The sequence below is a fragment of the Chelonoidis abingdonii genome, chromosome 7 (assembly GCF_003597395.2).
Source record: "Chelonoidis abingdonii isolate Lonesome George chromosome 7, CheloAbing_2.0, whole genome shotgun sequence".
Taxonomy (NCBI): Eukaryota; Metazoa; Chordata; order Testudines; family Testudinidae; genus Chelonoidis; species Chelonoidis abingdonii.
In genome coordinates, this window is record NC_133775.1 from 86,906,049 (window position 1) to 86,920,736 (window position 14,688).

At 36.8% G+C, this 14,688-nt stretch overlaps 1 long non-coding RNA gene across 1 annotated transcript in view; it reads right to left on the minus strand.

Moving 5' to 3' along the window:
- Positions 1 to 1,277: 1,277 nt before the first annotated feature.
- Positions 1,278 to 14,688, minus strand: part of LOC116833106 (uncharacterized) — a 62,291-nt gene continuing 48,880 nt past the window's right edge. Inside the window, exon 3 of the long non-coding RNA XR_004375608.2 lies at positions 1,278 to 1,350. This is a non-coding gene — a long non-coding RNA (uncharacterized LOC116833106). The remainder of the gene's footprint in view (positions 1,351 to 14,688) is intronic.

Below are 14,688 nucleotides of genomic sequence, written 5' to 3' on the forward strand. Positions count from 1 at the left end.
ATGGCAGGAGAAAATCATTCATCAGTGCCACTAAAACAGACCCCTATCCTGTCCTGAATCCAGATTGTGTAGAGTCTCAGATGTTGTTTTCAGTTAGATGAGCTTGTAGTTGGCCTTTGGGTATATTCTCTATGTGCTTGCTCAAGAATGACAGGTTTGACACTGGGAAATAGCTGGATAGGAGTAAAATATCTAGGAGAGAGTTTCTTCAGTGTTTGAAGAAGGAAGGGAAGATTCCTTATCTGAATAAGGCATCGGCTATTTTGGTCAGGAATGGTATAAGTTGTTCATGACTCTTTCACAAGCCAGGAAGGGCATGGGTCAGATTCACAAGTCTTGGATTGGGACTCTTTTAGGGTGTTCAGAAGAGTTCCTGAATGTGTATGATCTTTCAATGAAGTAGGATGATGCATGTGGTAGGCACTCAGGGTTGCTGGAGCAATTTACCCCCCAGATAGCTTCTTGGGTGGGATTTGGCAGCCTTAGTGGAGGCTGATAGGAAAGTTCTCTTGGCCTGTAATACAGCTTCAGCATAGGCTTTGAGGAATCCATTATGTTTCATCCTGTCTGAATCAACCTCTGTTTTCCACCATTGATGCTTGAGTTTCCAACTCTCTCTCTTCATCCAGTATAGGGTGTCAGAAAACCAAGGAGCAACAAGGAGAAAGGGGCAGTTTGGGGGACAACGTGTCAATGTCCGAGGCCAGTGTAGAATGGTAATGATTCACCAAGTTCTCAACTCCTTATCCTGTGGATGGGGTGCTGCTGTACTTTAGCAGGCTTTCAAACTTGTTGGAATCCATGAGCCTTTGTGATCAGATCAGGATCTTTCTGGTTGCCTGAGCATTGGAAGGTCTCTGATTACTGCCTTTATAAGTTAATGGTTTGTCTCCCAAAAAACATGGAATGTCCTGAAGGATCAGCCCTTGTGTCTTGCTCTTCACTATAGTATCAAAGTGTCTGCATAAGTGTGTGCCACTTGGGAAGTGTGCATATTTATTACAGTGTATTAAGACTGCAGCTGTGCAAAGTCTACAGCCTGTCCAAATGCTGTATTTGAACCTGGAGTCTTCTGGCCCCAGCTTCTTAAGTTTTCCCCCAAAATATTGTTTATTTCAATGTGCAACCGTTGAATTTCCTGGGCTCTTTGTCTTGCGCAACAGAATGAACTAAGATATCCGGTGTCAGAGAAATGTTAAATTGTTGACATCCCAGTGAGTCCTCCAGATGCTCTGTGGCTTCCCCAGTCTCCAAGTAGGTCCCTGGTCAGCTGTTGGGTCGAGTTCAAACTGATTGATAAATTGGTTCCATGTCCACTCTCTTGCTTGTTTATCCTTGGTTTACCTGTTCCTGTAACAATTACAATTTGAAAAAAGTCAGTACAGTCATAAGTTACAAGTGCAACAACAATTTTAACTCATATGTTCCGTCTCTCTCTTCATCTCTCTCTCTCTCTCTCTCTCTATATATATACAGGGACTTGATTTATGCCCTGCATGGGTGGGTGGAGGCTGAGCTTCAGTGATATTAACTGCAATCCATGGAGCACAACTTAGAGAAAAGTTTCCATTAGTGTTCCAGACTCTAGAAGAGTATCTGGCACATCCTCCAGGTGGTCTAGCTGTGATGACTCCTAGTCAGCATCACTCAGAGTAAGGGTGAAGGGTCACTTACATAATTTTGGACCTTCTTTCTGATGGACATTGTATCCTGGGAGCCCTATGTCAGGGTCTGAGCTAGCAGACAAAATATAATGCGGTACTTCTTATTCCTGTTTTTCTTGTTGCCTTCCTATATTTCTATTTATTTTTAAATAAATATATATACCATAAGTTACACAGCATGTGCAATGAGACCAAATTAATGTTGCTACAGGACACCAACTTTTGAATCTTCTAACTTCTTATTTTATTTGTACAACTTAATTTTTGCACTAATATATAATATTGAATTTATAATTCATAAGGGAGATCCATTCAATTAGTGCCAAACTGCTCTAAGGCAAGCAAAAACAAATGCTTTGAAAACAGAACACCCTGAATATACAAAGGTAATCATTTAATTATTACTATTAATTTGTCACATCATTGGACTCAATTTCTCTAGTCTGAAGGGACAAGCTTCTCAAGTTTTTTCAGGTTTATGAAAGATGGGAAGCAATGTAACTTTAATCCATCAAAACCAGTTCCTCAGTAGTGACACACTTTTAAATCCAACTGCTAATACTAAACATTTATTCTGATCTTCAGTTATATAAAACATTTCTGAAGTGTTTGCAAATTCATTGCCTACATATTTTCCTGAATAACCAATCTTCTGCAGACAAAGTTAATTTTAAAAAAGAGGATGATCTTATTTTCTAATAAATATTATATACTATTTATGCTCTTTTATTTACTATTTGTTTCCCAAATAAATCAGTGATGATGCACTGGGGCAATGTTTGCTTGTACTGTATTTCAGAAATTAAATGTATGGATTGAATGAATTATAAATATGTTTACACATAAATTTTATTCAAACATACTGTACCATAAAATTCAAAATGTATGAGTGATCTGACTACATAACATGATGATGGTGGTATGATTTAGGAAAGGTGAAACATTTCAACATTGTAATAAATTTACAATTTATGCTCCTTTTAAGTGGAAATTACTTTCAAAGATGTACAACATATCTGCTTTATATTTTTCTATTTTATATATGAGTAACATAATTGAGTATTTCTTATATTATTACAATTTTTTAACTGACTCATGCAAGCCCAATGAAGGCTATTCAGAATGAGCTATTCAAACAAAGTGCACAAGGATCCCAAAAGGAGACACTGACACAGTTTTAACAGGAATGCTTCATTAGATCCAATAATATCTCTAACCCTCAAGGCTGACACTAGGTCTGCACCTAATGTTGAATTGCCCAAGGCTCTGTGATTTTCTGGGGTAGGGGAAGAAGGGCTGAGGGAGCCTTTTTTGTCAAGACCTCTTCCAACCACTTCCCCACATCTTCAAAGATCAATGACGGCAGCTCATCCTCTCCAGCCTTCCACTAATAGCATGCACTTTGATCTCCTCATGCTTTTAAACCCTCCCTTATCTTCAGAACAACCCCTGACCTATCCAGCTGCCAAACCCTACCACCTTTTGCTGTGGAATGCAAATTGTGGAAGTGCAGGAAGTGTTGTATATCTTATTTCACACAGGGCCCTGCAAAATTTAGAGGTGGTGCAGCTATCCACCCCGCCACCATCCTCAAAATGTATGAACATAGAGCAAAAGCAGAGCTTCTATTAGTCAAGGGTCAAATGTAGGCATGAGTATTCTAGAAGAAGCCATAATAGAGGAAGTTTAAGGGCTGCGGTGAAGTTAATCCTCAAGGCGGAAATGGCAGAGCTCCCAGATGTTTCATTTTAATGTCTTAGATATACACACATCAGGTAAGGAAAGCACAGAAATGGGGAAGAAAAAAAAACTGTATGCATCTGATTCCACCTCCAGAAGTGACACAGACATTTGTATCTCAAGATGCAGGCCCCGAGCTCCTTGCATTGATATTGACAGCATATTAATGCTGAATAATAAAGCAATCTTAAAAGTCATTTTTATCCAGGGTGTTGGTGTTTGATGTTGCATGTCTTGACAAGATGCTAGTGAATGTGACCGTGTGTAGGTCCAGTATGGCAGTTACTTATAGTTGGCTGGGCTGTTTAGCACATACAGAAGCTGTATCTGAGAAGAATGCACCTAGAACTCCATAGGACCAATCATATGTGCAGTAGAACTTATTAGTGATTTCTTAGAGAAATTGAATGTTAGAACCTTCAGTAAAATGGTTTCATTCACATCCTTGGGAGTTTTAGAATATATTATTATTACCTAAATTTGCAAAGAATTAACATGATCTGAGGTAACCAGAGATTGCTTGAAGAAAGATAATGTTGTACAATGGAAAGAAAAGAAGCACTGAAACAGAAGAGAGATATTACCTAAATATGTAAGGAAATACTCATATGAGTTCAGAGAGTGAAATATTAACTATATTTTAAGACATTTCTAGCCCCATATGTGTTCATTATAGTCTGACCTAGTATAGTAAACAAAATAAGCATATTATATATTAAGTATCAAAAGGATTTAAGAGAAACCAAGGGAAATATATAAGAAAAAAGGAAAATCCATAATTCACCTGCTAGTAAAAATACAATTAAAAAAACTTCATCTCCTAATCAAATATTTATTAAAAAGCTAACTTGGTTATATAGCTTTACATCAAAGGTTATCTTTTCCTCTAATGCTATGCAGGCATCTTCCATTGACTACAATTGAAGCAAAACAAAGAAAGACTATTTTAAATAATATTTAAACATTTGCTACGTTATATTTAAGTTAAAGGCTATCTTGTATACCTTATTTCACAAGGAAACAACTGTTAACATTGGAAATAATTTACCAGCTGTATAAAACCATTAGACCATTCCTGATGAAATTTTAGTATCATTTGCCACACCAGTAGAAATACATTCAGAATTGCTGGTAATTTAGCCCAAATTGCCTTTTTCTGTGAAATACATCTATGCTTTTGTACACTGTACTTCATACCAATGTTTTACAGTGGACCAAAACATTTCTTGGATGAACATATTAGATTCAGTAATTTGTCATTGGTTATAAAATACTGAAACCTTTATTGTAACAACTGCTTTCTAAATATTTATAGGCATAACTACAAGGAAGAACTGGCAAGAACTCAGAGGGGAAAAGACAGAAATTTGTTTCCTTCAAGGTAATTGCTAAATGCTTGTTGTTTTGGTTGTTGATTTAAAAATATATTCTGGAGGAAAAATATATAGTTTTCATTGATAGGCAGATCTGCTACATCTATTCACCTTCGGTAACGCCCTGTTGAAATCAACAGAACCCTTGCAGAGTATATACTTACTCAAAGTAAGAATATCAGAATCTGATCCATACACTGACAATCCTCCACCCCCATACACAAACACTTGATCTAATGCCTTCTCATCATGAGCTAAAATAATCATTCATAAGCTACCTAATTATGTGGCTGTCAAAGAGTACTTTACATGAACAGCAGTAAAATGCAGCTATAAAACCTGAGCAGCTATTTAGATAACTTAAATTAAGAAATAACATTTTGACTATGTGTCCAGCTCCTCTAACATTCCTGGGGCTATGTGACTGCCTTCTGATCTCTATGGTAGGTTTATGCAAAGATCAAATGGAGTATATGACTTGAGGGAGGGAGTTCTAGATTTCAGGTTCATAATGCACAATATGAAACTGTTGGGTAGCTAACTGATCCATGTCTGGACCTTGGAAAACTGGAAAGTCTAAATCAGTGGTTGGGTTCCCCCATACATAGGGTATGTGCATTCCTATGCCAAGTAGAGTGTGTATATCAGTAGTTGGAACATGCCTCTTTACCCCAAATCTACAGTTCCATTTGCATGGGGTCTTCTGAGCAGCCTCTTATTTCTGTTTTAGAAAAAAATCATAATTGAGCCCTTTAAGCTAGTGCAGTCCTTATATGGCTCCAGCAAACTACACATTATATAAATCCCAGCCTAAGCCTTCTCCACATGCATGGCTGCTCAGAGGGCTTCTTTCCTAGCCTAAACAGTCTCCCCTTTCCATTATATCCAGGCTTGGGAGTGCTGAAGTTTTTTTTTTCCTTTAGTTTAGAATCTGTCTATTCCAGAACCTAACTCTCACCTCATTACAAGATACTAAACTGTGCATCATGGATTTTTTGGCTTCCAGCACCGAGAAACACCAGCCAGATTTTTGTGTATATTAATGATGAAGAACTATTTAAAAAGACAAAAAGAAAAAAGTCAGACATGTTACCAGCTGATATATGCGCGGAAAAGTAGTAGTATGTTGTACTCTCAATGACTCAGTTATATGGCTATGGTTTCATAGTTTGTGGAATTTGTATTAGGTTCTTATGCCTTTTTTTTTTCTCAAAACTTTGATTCAGATTTAAATCTCCATCAAATTATTTTGATCCTTCTTCTGCAAGAATACTTTTTCCGCTCTAGCTCTCTTTTTATTGATAAGTTTTTGCCTTTTATTCCTCGTCCGCAGATTAGTCTGAGTTTTACTGTGAATTCTCCAGTTCCCACATTTATTCCATTCAACATGGATAAGTCCATGGCAATGGCTGTGTGAACTGTGACTGAAAACTCTGAACTATTTAATTAGTCGTGAAGTTTTCATGTGTAATTTTGTGTTCGCTGCCCTCATCCACCTCTTTAACAAAGTACCTCCTTCACTTTTCTGCCATATACACTACAGCACATTTCCTTCATTTTTCATGCACAGTCATAACATATATCAATTTTTTTCACTGACTGTAGTTTCTGCATTCATTCTGCATTCATTGCCACTATTGGCATCAATGTGTCTTAAGTGACGAGGATGTAGTGAAGAATCTTCCATTGCATTTCTATTCAATTTACCGCTTTTTGATTCTACAAGTATAAACTTGGATGCCACGAGTCCAGTTTTTCTGATGTGTTTTTTCTGTTTCTAGAGGAACAGATGCCCAGTTGCAAATTCCAGTTGTTGTTTTTTCATTGCCCCAACCTTTTCTATTAATGTAATTTTAATTAAATGTTCTTCAGCCAAGCACTTCATCATGGGCATAATTTTAAGTGCATGAGAGTCCCATTGACTTAAGTTGTACTGAAGTGATTTGCTATATCAAGGGACCTTTATTTTGTTCATCTACATAATCAGCCAGGAGATTTCTATAAGGATCAAGGATCAAGTTCCAATAACAGTCTGTCCAAACCCAGTGCTTTGGTCCAAGCATCACTGTAGTGGGGCACAAAAACACTGGAAATTGAGAGCTGATGTACATATTTATTGATTGCCATACTAGGACTATTTGTGAGACGGATGCCATATTTCTGTTCTCAGTTACATATGTGCAATTCGGTACAGTCCAGAGCAGTGCATTCTCCACTAAAATAATATCTACACCACAACGCCTTAACTGCTCCTTGTAAAATTCATAATGATGTCTCCTCCATCCTGATGCCTTCTCTACTAGACTATGGTAGAACCTAACCCAGTTAGCTAAGAAAAAACTCTTCCTCATGAAATTGACCTATAAATAAAGCCTGGGATTTTCAAAGAGGCTTGAGGGAGATAGACACACTAGCTCCATTGAAATTCATTGGAATCTGGGAGTGTAAATCCTTTAGGCTCCTTTGAAAATCTACCCAAAATGTGCTTTTAATGGTAGCTTCTAAAACCCTACAATATTACTTCTAACACCTTCCTGCAAGTTTTATACCAAACATGCCTGTTAATCTTGTAGCTACTTTTTTTTTAAATAACCCTAAATATGACTGGTCTTCAATGATATGCTACAAAAAATGTCTTAAAAGGTCATTAATTTTGATTATCATTTACTTTAGAAGTGGGGATCATAACCCTAATTCTCTAAGGTACTTAAAACACATGCCTAGCTTTAAGAATCTGATGCAAATGACATCAGTGCGACTGACGATGATATTGTAAGGAAAGCTCACTGTTGTAATCATCATCATTTTTTTCTGACATTTACAGGTCAATGATTTGTAAACGTATTAAAAGTTCCTATATAAATAAATAGATTAAAAAATAAGCACATATGAAAGTATTTATTTTGTAGTGAATATTTGGTCCATCTAAAAAGCTTCTACTCTTTTCTCAGCTATTTCAATTGGTTTTTGCTTACTAACTCTTGTCTAATATGTGTAAACATATGAGATATCTAATATAATCTACATATATATAAAAGATGAGACAGCTGTTAGACTCTTATTCTTCATTATGTTTAAAAACAATCAAAGTAAAATAACAATTTAATGACTGCTATTTTTTATCCTCCTTATCTGATTTCCCAGTATAATCATTTGTTGACCAATTTCCCTTTTTCCACATCCTGCCTGCTGTGACTATATTCTATTTTCTCTTTGCAGTAAATTTATCATTTTAATTTGCTTCTCTTGATTTTTATAGCTACCCATGTCCTTCTCCTCACTAGATTGTTAATAAATTTTTTAAAAAATACCTCCTGCTTAATGTTTATATTATTATTTTAGAACTTCACTTAGCCACCTTGGTCTCTATTGCTTTTGAGGAGAAATTTCCATGTCAGTGTTTCTAATTGGATCTTCAATACTGTCCACTTTTCAACAGTAAATTTTCCATATACCGTAGAGTGATAAATAATAAAAAATTGGTTGATGCCGCTCCCAATTAAGTCAATGTGAGTTTTGTCACTGAGTTAAGTGCACATAGTACCCAAAATCTCTACAGTATTCTATGAAATTCAGCTTTCTAAAATTAAATTATCTGTACTGCTTACTCTAGCGCATATTTATTAATTTATAAACTAACAATATTGTGATCATTATATACTAGACAATCTCTGGCTGTAACTGCTTTATCTTGCTTGGCTCTTTTCCTCAGATTAGATCCAGAATAGTCCTCTGGCCAATAGACTTTCAACAAATTGCATAAGAAAGCAGTTCTGAAATACCATATGGGGTGCATTTCCCTACTTATTTTTTGCATATCTGTTATTTCAGTCAGAATCTGAGAAATTAGAATCCCCAGTATTCAAAGTGCTGGTTTTATCACGAGCATCTTCTTTAAAAAATAAAATAGAATAGAATAAAATAATACTCTGTTGTGAAGGGCTATAACTATAATCAGAAATCACCTACTTATATTTATGTTCTGAAACTTCCATAAAGTTCAATAACTTGTATCAACTTCTATCTGTCAACCAATATAATTTCCCTCTGCAGACTCAGCATATTCTCCTCCATGATATTGCTTCAGTCTCTCCTGTTTTAGTTTGACTGTTCAACAAATTCTGTATCCCGAAATGTTAACTCTGCAATCATCTCCTTAGTCCAGCAGTGTGTATGTTAGTCTACAGATATCATGCTTAGGATCTGATCCTGCAAGCACTTAATGCATGTGCTTAAAGTCACCCAAAGGAGTAGTCCAGCTGAACTCTAGTTTTGTGTATGAGGTAATTCATGTATAAATGTTTGCATAAGGATCCTATTCTTGAAAGAACAATAAGGTGGTCTTTTGGTTAAGGTACTGAATTGGAAATAGGGAGATTCCCAGCTGACCAGAAATTTTTTTTTCATGTGAGACTTTGAGCTGGTCAGTTAATTGCTCTGTACTTCAATTCCCAACCTCCAGAAAAGGGGTAATAAAGAGAGTTGGTTGGAAAAATTCAGACAAAACAATCTTTCATTGGAATTTACTGATTTGTTGAAATCAAAACTTTTTGCTGAGGTGGTTGGACTCTGACAATTGTGACAGATTGAAGGCAGGGTTCTATTGGAAGCCTGCCTGGTTTCCTGCCAGCTCGCCTGCCCAGCTCCTCAGCAGTCCACCTGGCTGACTGATGGGCATCTGAGAATCTGGAAGCTCTCTGAGCCCTAGCTCCCAAGCTCCCAGCAACCTGCAGCTCCCTCAGTAGCCTGGGCTCCTAGGACTTCCAAGGTCCACAACTGCAGGGCAGTTTGCCAGGCAGACTGCCTTAGAGTCGGGGATCCTAGGCTTCTAGGCTCCATGGCTCTTGGGCAGCTTTCCAGACAGATTGGCCCAGAGTCACCATTCACTTTTACAGAGAATTTCAAATTTTTTGGATTTCATTCCAAATCAAAACAAAATCATAGTTTAAAATGCCAAAATCCTCTCCAAACAGAATTACCTTTCCCTGCCCAGCTCTAATAACAATACTTCCTGTCTATCCACCCATCATCTGTTCTGTGTCTATCTTGTCTGTTCAGATGATAAACTTTTTGTAGGTGAGCCAATCTCTTAATATGAGTCTATACAGTGTCTAGCACGACTGGGCCTGGAGCCACTACTGTAAAAGAAATAACTGTCAGTGTAATTCATCATTCTCATTAAGGCTGGTCAAAAGTTTTCCACTGAAAGATTTTTTGATGGAAAATTGGATTTTTGACTACTGGAAAAAAATTATGGAAAGTATCTGCTTCCCTCAAAACTTTTTCATTGGAAAACTGAAAACCCCCAAACAAAAAAATGTCACTTGAAAACCATACTTTTTTTTTTTAAGAGGGTAGTTTTCATGTGAAAAAATTTCAGTTTTGAGCAAACAAAAATCAAAAAAAAAATTCAGTTTTAAGGGCTGACAAAAAAAATTCTGCTTGGAGGGTGGGACAGAGGGAGAGATGGGTAGAAAACATGTGTGACCAGTTCTATTTCTTATTGTATATTCTAATAGCCTTTTCATGGAAGTTACTTTGCTTTCCCTTAGCTGTACTTTTATGGCAACTTTCCATTAAACCCATCTCTTAAGGTATCACATAAAATTAATACGCATTTTTCCATAATAGTAAACTGTCACTTTGTTCCTCAATGGTAGGGATGCAACTCAAATCTTCTCAATGTAAAAAATTTAAGAAGTCTTAATGCTGGAAAAAAGAAAAACCAAAACACTTGTTATTGAGCTCAGTTTTGGTTTGTTCTGGACCTAAAACTTGTATGGTGTCATAAATTAAATTCTTACCGTATGTGAAACCTCCAACCCATCTCCACTGCTGCTACTGAGCAGCCACATATTGCTACTAACAGGCAATCCTCACAGAGAATGACTTCCTCAAAACTTATCAGGACATCATGCTCATGTCCAACTCTCTGAATAATTACATCATCATCCCTTTGGGGCAAATTAATCAAGAGGCCAACCTCATGGTGTACAACAAAGGATATGAACTTATTAAATAACCTGGAAATCAGCCAAACATTCATACTTATGACTAACTAACAGTAAGAAAGATGTTCTTTTGTGGGCATTGGCCATATTATTTTTATATATTAATTTCATAAGTGCTCATATTCAAAAGTTTCTGAGCACCAGATGGGGGAAAATACCATAAAAACTAAATTTATAAATAGGCAGCTTAATCCAAAATCACATACTAGAACTGGCAAACGTATGAATCCACAAACCCAACAATGCCTAACTGGTGTGCTCAGGCACAGCAGTCCCCTTTAAAGTTTCATTAGTTTTCCTATCTCCATCTGCAGATAGGAGGCCATATTATTCGCTATCTAGGTTGGTGTATTTGGTCACCAAAGATCATTAAAGAATTAAATACAGCACTTTGGCATTCACCTGAATATTGCTGTTTGATAAGATACACCATAATGTATTTGTCTGCATTAATCTAAAAGGTGCATGCTTATCAGAGGTCACTGACTTTTGTCAATATGTTAATTGCATACAGCACTATCCATTTTTATTTATAATAACATGAACTCATTATTAGGGCAAAGCATATAATATTTAGAAAATATACTTTGCAACAGCAACAACCAATATAAATTCATTTATAGCAATACCTGTCCATGAGACTAAAATAGTAATCCAAACAAAAACAGATGCTACTGTCCATAAATCTAACGATATGCAAATCATTCTTAATTTTTTATCCAAACCTTCAGCAGAACTACTTTACCCCTTCCGCCTTTAAATATCTCCACTGCTGTGGAAATTTGTCCCACATGTCTTCGTTCATATGACTAGGGTATTATGACTCTCTTTATTCAAAACCACTATCAGATTAGGTGGGACCTGGCATCTTTGGGTTCTTCTTGGTTGCTTGTTTTGTATTGTCTGGAACATTGCTGGGCTATTTTCAGTGGGGAAGCTGTTGGAACTTTCTCCCTTTGATGTTTCACCAGAGCCCCCGTTGGGTGAACTGAAGAGCACAATGCCCTTCCCCGTAGTGACCAGGGGAGAACTTCCAGTGGACAGAAGGGAAAGTACACAGTGCCTGGGTGGGAGGTGGCATGAATGTGAGAGAGCATGTATGGCTGGGAGAGGGGTCCTGTTTTTCCATTGGATGGAGTTGGGAGAATGAGCTAGCCAGTCTGTTTAAACTTATTTGAACTTTTCACAAGCCTATTGCTATGGCTGGCAACCCCACCTTGCCTCCCTTAGTATAGCATAGGTGCTGTGTTATTTAGGACGCTGCAGGTCTGACTGATCACTTTTTAGGGGATTGCAAGGAAATTTTTCCCATTGAACCAAATTGGCAAGACGTGTGGTACGTTTTTGCAAATAACCTTCCTTGCAACATCATGGAAGCACAGTTAGGTTATACCATAAGACTTAAAAAGTTTAACATTAGGCAAGTACGACTGTTTTAGCTTGTCACAACTTGCGGCAGGTATCCTATGCAGACAAGGATAAAAGGGACCAACTCCCAGAGGCCAGTGGAGACTCAGCTTGTACTCCTGGTGCTTTTGCCTGTGGGAAAAAGGGAGACAAAAGTTCTCCCTTAGGAACCTCTACCTCTGTAGGGGAGGTGGAAAGGATTCAAAAATGAGCTGAGTCATAGGGTGGGCCTAGGCTGGTCTACCCCAAATTATTGGATGTGTGTGGGAACCCAGTAAATGCCTGATGTGTGAGAGCAGGGGAGTGAGGCGCATAATGCCCCTCTTCCAGTATTAGATGAAGTTACAGCCTGCTGCTTAAAATCTAGCCCCTGTGTCTGTCATTTGTTAGCCTGCCTGATCTGATAAATGCAGGGGGCATTTCTTTGCACACACCCTTAATTAAAAGCCACATTTAAATGGAATGCCTGGTGCTGAGACAAGGATGGGGAAAATATACATAATAGTCACCTTAGCTTTTGGAGAGCTCCTCCTCAGTACTGTTTGACAAGATAGTGTATGTAAGTGTATCTATTGTAATTTGGTTCTTGTTTGAATCTTTCAGAATATTTTTATGATGTAAAACCCAAAATATTGCTACGTGAACAAGTTTTATTTATTTGAGAGTCCTGATCTTGATTTCTCTTGGGAGAAAGTCTGGAACTTATGAAAACTATACAAGTAAAGATGATTATGATCATTCTCCTCTGTTTCTGCCTTTCAGAACTGTGATCAAAGTGGAGTTTTTTATATGTATGTTTTTGTCAATGTTAGCGCACTTCACTTTTGGTTCTTACGAAGCATGGATATGAATATACTAATGTCGATCAAATGCCAGTACCAACATTATAATAGAAACCTATGATGATGAAGGTGCCTATATTAGGTTGTAATTGTCTCTTGTTGGATTGCATAATTAATTTTATTTCAGCAAGTGATGGATCAAGATGGACATCATAAAGCCAACATAAAGGCAGGTTATCTTGTATCTGCCTCCTTTTATTTTCGAGACACCGAGCAGTAAAACAGCTCTTTCTGTTTCTGTATTGAAAGATGGTAATATATACATCAGAAAACTAAAGAGGCTGCAGGAAAGATAGAGAGTGTAATGAGAATGCACCAGACCGAAATACTGCAAGAACCTGAAATTTTATTTTCTGGCCCCGACAGGACAAAGGATCACATACTCAGACAAATTCTGCAACCTGGGAGGGAAAAGAAGTCCACGCCATGTTTCTCCTCCTCTAATTCTAAATAACCAAAATGAGCAAAAATGAGCAAAGCAATCTAATATGCTATATTCATATGCATTATTAATAGTGGACAATTGTGAAGCATTGTAGTACAGCACACAAATGTCATCTTTTTTGGAAAAAGAATACCTTTTTACAGTACCTATAAAAAATCAGTGCACTGAGTTTTCTTCTGGCTTCAACATTTGATTTTATGCCAAATAAGCTTTCTGGAGAAGGGTTGCTAAATCCAAAGACCTTTTGTTTAGAAGTCAGAGAAGGCTGGTTTTTTAGTTTGTTTTGTTTTTTAAGAAAAAAGCACCCTGAAAAATCTTCACCTCTTAATTTCCTCCCTAATTTCTGAGTTTTTAAAGAAACTTTGATTTAAGCTGTATAAAAATAGCTTAAAGAATGAAGAAAAAGAAGAAACAGAGCAAAAAATAATAGAATATGTTTCTTGACTCATTTTGAAGATATGTCAAACCAAAAGTCAGTTTTAGAGGGAAAAGATGCAGTTACTTGGAAAGTGATCTTGTCTGAAACAGGAGAATTAGTCTACCCATATGATCAGTAAAAGGAGATGGACCACTTCTGTGCTAGGAGCTTGCCATACATATGAGGGAAGAGGCTTGATGTGCTGCATAGTGAAATGGTACTTATCATAGAATCATTTCACTGCAAGGGAAGGTTTGGTATATTTGGAATTGCTGTTTTCACATTCATTACATCAGAAATCCCAACTAAAATCACTGAAACTCAAAATACAAGTTGTATTGGTCAGTATCAACTGTTTCATTAGGTCACATGTTTATGTTTACTGATTGGATGAATGTAACTTCAAATCAGTTTTCTCCTAGGAACCCTTATGTTTATGATTAAAAATCAGCAAACACTATTGCAATGGATCAGATGTATTTTGTGATATATTTCATTAAAATATGCAAAATCTATAAAGGATGCATTCAGAAATTCCAATGTCATCTGAAGGACAAGTCACTGGCCCATGTTGATACAATGCTTAAAATAGCATTTCTATAAATGTTTCTTTTTAAATAATAATTTTGTTTTCATTGTGAAAAATTCAGTACTTTCCATAACATAATATGAATCCATATGTTCAGTCTGGCTGCGTGATTTTTTTAAGTGACTTGAGTAGGAATTACTTGTATTGAAGGAGGACCATAGCTTGAATTCAACAGTACAGAGCATACTAAAGTAAAGAA